The following is a 6,765-nucleotide window of genomic DNA, read 5'->3' on the forward strand; positions in this document are numbered from 1 at the left end:
AGAACATGAGAGCTGTATATTGACCCAAACTGGGAGTGTCCAAACAGAAGCATTAAATAATTGAATGTCAATGACCGGAGGTTTGGGTGTGAACTGTAGCCCTTTCAACAGCCTAAACCTCTGCATACCCAAAGATAGCAGCAGTATAATACATATTCTTCTCTCATCAAAGTGAATAGAAGTACTCTTCAATAAAAGGTGCAATTTTTGAGTGCCTTTAACTACTAAAAATGCTCTCAAAGACTGCCATCTAGAGGCCACCTCTGATATCAAATGTATTCACACAGCTTACAGTTTAAATTTTCTAAGCACTTGAGGCAAATCTTGAAAAAACACTCTACAGGGATTCTACGGTGACAGTAATATATCATGCATGCATTCAGAGTGTTCAAGAATCTGGAAAGGACTGGTTTTAAGCACTAAGGTCACCTTGACCCTCTGTTTGTTCTTAGAAACCTCATCATTATTAACAGCAAAGATGGGCAGTATTTCACTTAAATGTATTTAAAAATGTATTTGATTTCTTTTGAGGTTTGTATTTCTCTGGACATAAAAAATAACATGTCATTTTTAACAAAATACTTTAAAGCTACAGTTGGTAACTTTTATTAAAATATTCATATAGTCATATTTGCTGACATTGTCATTATATTCTGAGAGAAGTACCTGGGACCGTCTGTAAAAAATCATGTCACGCCTCCCCTCCTACTGCCTCTAATGGCATTCACTAAAATCAGTGCAGCCCAACAGTCTCTAAAGCAGCTGTCAATCATATCAGTTGCTTTACGAATTGTGGTCAAACTCTCAAACCAGATAGCACTGATCGAATATGAATCAAGATTCTGTAACTGCATTTCTCGCCTCAAATGTTTTCAGAAACATATTTTAGCTTTTTAGCTGTAAAATGAGAAAGTTGGTCCAGCTGGTGGGCGGGGCTTGTTACTGTGTTTAACTGTATCCAACAAATTTCTCATTTAACAGCTAAACAGTGCACTAAAATATGTTTCCGAAAACATTTAACATTAAAAATAGCAAAGCAATAACATAGTAAAAGAATCTTGCTTCATATGGCTGCCTAGTTTAAGTTTTACCACAGTTCATTAGAAGTGATTAACAGCTGCTTTAGAGACTCCTCAGCTCTGATTGGTTGTTTTCACATGTGGTAAGGCCATTAGAAACGCTACAAGGCAACAGAGGCAGGGGAGTATAATTTTTTCACAGATTGTCTGTCTCATATTGTGCTGTTTGAATATAGTGACAGTAGGTTTTCATAAAAGTTACCAACTGTAGCTTTTATTTGTGTATTTTAAATACTTAACATTATTAAAAATTTCATTTTTATTCTTTAATAAGATTTTTAAGATAACCTTGAAACCGTAGAAAAACACTGCACAGCACTAAGCCAAATCGCTGTCTTTGGCTACATATAAGTGAATTTCCTGTCGTGTCCAACAATGTTCTCATTGTGAATGACCATATTTCATTTGTGTTCCCTTTGACTGCAATGTCAGGAGGTACACAAAAGAAAATACTTTCCCTTTCTTTAAGTTGTTGTTGATAGTTTCTATTTTGTACTGTGCTGTAGTGGTACTGTTTTGTTTTTGTTCAGTTGGTTGCTAATAAAGTTAGATATCTTAGGAATGTAGCCTACTTCTTCTACTGCACTTTGCTCTTGAAAACAGCATCTCCTAAACACCCAGTCTTGTTGTCATCTGAAAGAACTAGTGTTGTTCAGTTCCCCCAGTTGAATTCCAATTGGCCCTTCACTCAGTCAGTCACTTTGACTGACAGAAACCACCCAGCATCCACCCCTGAATTCACAGCCTCCCACCTTCGACATATCCTGACTGGCCACTTCAAATGTATGATGTAGGAAATAAGCAGAGCTCACCTTTTCATTGTAAGGGCGGTTCAGGTCAGACCCAGACTGAGGCTACTAAATACCTTAAATAAATACTAAATTCCTTTTTCATAACAATGTTTTATATTTGATTTTGATGCATTTACTGAGCAAGTATTTGTAATTTTTTTACGAGATCCTTTTTGATGTATTTGTGCCCATCTCTTATTAGCAGACAGTGAAATTAATGTGGCTCACCCTCTTCTCCTGCTATTCCTGGCTCCAAACAGGCCCTGACATCCAGCAGTTCCTGGCACTCTCAAACAGTTCACTCTGTGTCTACCCCGATGTGTGTCAGGCTGGCAACAGGCGCCTGAAGCCATGTCATCGGAGCTCAATTACAGGCCTCAATCTCAGTCAGGTTCTCCTCCAGAGAGTCTACAAGGGTAAAACAATAAAGTCAAATATTTTTTAAGCTAAGCTGGAGTTGTACTGTTCTGCATGTTTGTTTTGTTTTTCAAACATTTCTTAGGGTCATATTTCACTGACTGTTTGTAATTCCTGTGGATGAGATGTGAGGGTTGAAGGTCATGTTATTCCTAGCAGGCTTTGGAGATTGTCTCATCATGTTAGTTTGTTATTATGGAACTTCTTGCATCATGCAGAAGTGTATCGTGTAACAATACAGATAACCTGACAGAGGACACTCAGTGCTCTCTACAGTACTTTTGCTTCTTTTTAATGCCTCTAAGGCTGTTAAGTTGGCAAATCCTGTAATAAATATTTTGTAAAATGTCAGTTTGTGACATGACACAAACATAATACAATTCCATTTCCTAACCCATACTAAAGCATCAAAAAATGTCGTTTTATAAACAGACTAACGTTGAGCCTTACAGAAACTTTATCCAATGCTAACCTAACATTTTTGTCATGCTTTGTGTCTGTATTATTTTTACCAGAGCACATACCTAGTTTAAGTACAAGATGTAAACTACAGTATATACCCTGATCGTCAGTTATATTTTATGGAAATTTTGCCTTAAGCTTTTTTTCTGTCTTTTTTCCTTTGGAGGATACAAGATAATAATGCAAACACCCACACAATGTTACTACTTAAAGCATCTATAATCAATATTTTTGTGTTAGTTATGAATCACACATGCCTGCAGTGATGACCCACAGAGAATTATCACCTGACCCTGCTGTTCTCACACGCTACAGAGCTTTACAGCAACTTTCACCTCATTGTTTCCATACTCTGACTCACAACTTAACTGTTTTGGTTCACTCTTGCGTTTTCAGCAAAAAGAAGCACTAAAATCCTGCTGTATGCTATGTGCAAATTACAGCAGGCAGACTAAACGAAGGGGTAGCTGGTAAACATAGTGCAGCATTTAGCAGCTAAAGAGTGAGACATTTCCCTCAAGAGTTAGCACAGACAAAAAATAAAGAAAGAGCTAAATGAGAGTGACTATTGGATTTACATTCATCAGGTGGCCGGAAACACAACTCAAACTGGATGCTAATGTGATTTGTATGTGGAGGATGTGTCAATAGGTAACAACAATTTCCAACCAATTTCCTGATGTTAAATTCAGACAAAACTAAAGTTATTGTTCTTGGCCCCAAACAACTCAGAGACTCTTTATCTGATGACATAGTTTCTCTAGATGGCATTGCTCTGGCCTCTAGCACTACCGTAAGAAACCTCGGAGTAATATTTGAGCAAGATTGGTCTTTTAATTCTCATTTAAAACAAACCTCACGGACTGCATTTTTTCATCTGCGTAATATTGCGAAAATTAGGCCTATCCTGACCCGAAAAGATGCAGAAAAATTGGTCCACGCTTTTGTTACCTCAAGGCTGGATTACTGTAACTCTCTATTATCAGGTAGCTCTAGTAAGTCCTTAAAAACTCTCCAGCTAATTCAGAATGCAGCAGCACGTGTACTAACAGGAACTAAGAAATGAGATCATATTTCTCCTGTTTTAGCTTCTCTGCACTGGCTCCCTGTAAAATCCAGAATTGAATTTAAAATCCTACTGTTAACTTATAAAGCTCTAAATGGTCAAGCTCCGTCATATCTTAGAGAGCTCATAGTGCCATATTATCCCACCAGAACACTGCGCTCTGAGAACGCAGGGTTACTCGTGGTCCCTAAAGTCTCCAAAAGTAGATCAGGAGCCAGAGCCTTCAGCTATCAGGCTCCTCTCCTGTGGAATCATCTTCCTGTTATGGTCCGGGAGGCAGACACCGTCTCCACATTTAAGACTAGACTTAAGACTTTCCTCTTTGATAAAGCTTATAGTTAGGGCTGGCTCAGGCTTGCCCTGTACCAGCCCCTAGTTAGGCTGACTTAGGCCTAGTCTGCCGGAGGACCCCTCTATAATACACCGGGCACCTTCTCTCTCTCTCTCTCTCGTATTCTATTACTGCATCTTGCTAACTCGGCCATTCTGGATGTCACTAACTCGGCTTCTTCTCCGGAGCCTTTGTGCTCCACTGTCTCTCAGATTAACTCATATCGCAGCGGTGCCTGGATAGTGTGACGTGTGTGGTTGTGCTGCTGCCGTGGTCCTGCCAGATGCCTCCTGCTGCTGCTGCCATCATTAGTCATTAGTCATACTTCTACTGTTATTATACATACAGTACAGGCCAAAAGTTTGGACACACCTTCTCATTCAATGTGTTTTCTTTATTTTCATGACTATTTACATTGTAGATTCTCACTGAAGGCATCAAAACTATGAATGAACACATGTGGAGTTATGTACATAACAAAAAAAGGTGAAATAACTGAAAACATGTTTTATATTCTAGTTTCTTCAAAATAGCCACCCTTTGCTCTGATTACTGCTTTGCACACTCTTGGCATTCTCTCGATGAGCTTCAAGAGGTAGTCACCTGAAATGGTTTCCACTTCACAGGTGTGCCTTATCAGGGTTAATTAGTGGAATTTCTTGCTTTATCAATGGGGTTGGGACCATCAGTTGTGTTGTGCAGAAGTCAGGTTAATACACAGCCGACAGCCCTATTGGACAACTGTTAAAATTCATATTATGGCAAGAACCAATCAGCTAACTAAAGAAAAACGAGTGGCCATCATTACTTTAAGAAATGAAGGTCAGTCAGTCCGGAAAATTGCAAAAACTTTAAATGTGTCCCCAAGTGGAGTCGCAAAAACCATCAAGCGCTACAACCAAACTGGCACACATGAGGACCGACCCAGGAAAGGAAGACCAAGAGTCACCTCTGCTTCTGAGGATAAGTTCATCCGAGTCACCAGCCTCAGAAATGGCAAGTTAACAGCAGCTCAGATCAGAGACCAGATGAATGCCACACAGAGTTCTAGCAGCAGACCCATCTCTAGAACAACTGTTAAGAGGAGACTGCGCGAATCAGGCCTTCATGGTCAAATAGCTGCTAGGAAACCACTGCTAAGGAGAGGCAACAAGCAGAAGAGATTTGTTTGGGCCAAGAAACACAAGGAATGGACATTAGACCAGTGGAAATCTGTGCTTTGGTCTGATGAGTCCAAATTTGACATCTTTGGTTCCAACCGCCGTGTCTTTGTGAGACGCAGAAAAGGTGAACGGATGGATTCCACATGCCTGGTTCCCACTGTGAAGCATGGAGGAGGAGGTGTGATGGTGTGGGGGTGTTTTGCTGGTGACACTGTTGGGGATTTATTCAAAATTGAAGGCACACTGAACCAGCATGGCTACCACAGCATCCTGCAGCGACATGCCATCCCATCCGGTTTGCGTTTAGTTGGACGATCATTTATTTTTCAACAGGACAATGACCCCAAACACACCTCCAGGCTGTGTAAGGGCTATTTGACCAAGAAGGAGAGTGATGGAGTGCTGCGGCAGATGACCTGGCCTCCACAGTCACCGGACCTGAACCCAATGGAGATGGTTTGGGGTGAGCTGGACCGCAGAGTGAAGGCAAAGGGGCCAACAAGTGCTAAACACCTCTGGGAACTCCTTCAAGACTGTTGGAAAACCATTTCAGGTGACTACCTCTTGAAGCTCATGGAGAGAATGCCAAGAGTGTGCAAAGCAGTAATCAGAGCAAAGGGTGGCTATTTTGAAGAAACTAGAATATAAAACATGTTTTCAGTTATTTCACCTTTTTTTGTTAAGTACATAACTCCACATGTGTTCATTCATAGTTTTGATGCCTTCAGTGAGAATCTACAATGTAAATAGTCATGAAAATAAAGAAAACACATTGAATGAGAAGGTGTGTCCAAACTTTTGGCCTGTACTGTATATGACTATTGTCACACATGTATACTGCCAGATATTAATACATACTTTCAACATATTGTACCACAGTAGCCAGAACTATAACTATAATATTATTACTTTCAATAATGTTGTTGTAAGCTACTGTCATTACCTGCATCTCTCTCTCTCTCTCTCTCTCTCTCTCTCTCTCTCTCTCTCTCTTTCTCTCTCTGTCTCATTGTGTCATACGGATTACTGTTAATTTATTATGCTGATCTGTTCTGTACGACATCTAGGTTTCTACCGTTTTTTTTCCCCGTTAAAGGGGTTTTTTTTGGGGAGTTTTTCCTTATCCGCTGCGAGGGTCGTAAGGACAGAGGGATGTCGTATGCTGTAAAGCCCTGTGAGGCAAACTGTGATTTGTGATATTGGGCTTTATAAATAAAATTGATTGATTGATTGATTGAACAAGTTTGCCCTATCAACTTCAAAAAGGATGATGTGTTCACAGCTTGTTTCTGTGCGCCCAAGTAGTGACAAAAATTAGCTATTGAATGTTTGAATGATCAATAAGTAAATTATGTTAGAGACTTACAAAATACAGAGTGTCTAGCTCTTGGAGTCTGTAGCTTATCTGTCTGTGTGAATGTGTAAGACAGAGAGATACTGTAGAGGGAGCATGTGT

Source organism: Epinephelus lanceolatus, chromosome 18, assembly GCF_041903045.1.
Source record: "Epinephelus lanceolatus isolate andai-2023 chromosome 18, ASM4190304v1, whole genome shotgun sequence".
Classification (NCBI taxonomy): domain Eukaryota; kingdom Metazoa; phylum Chordata; class Actinopteri; order Perciformes; family Serranidae; genus Epinephelus; species Epinephelus lanceolatus.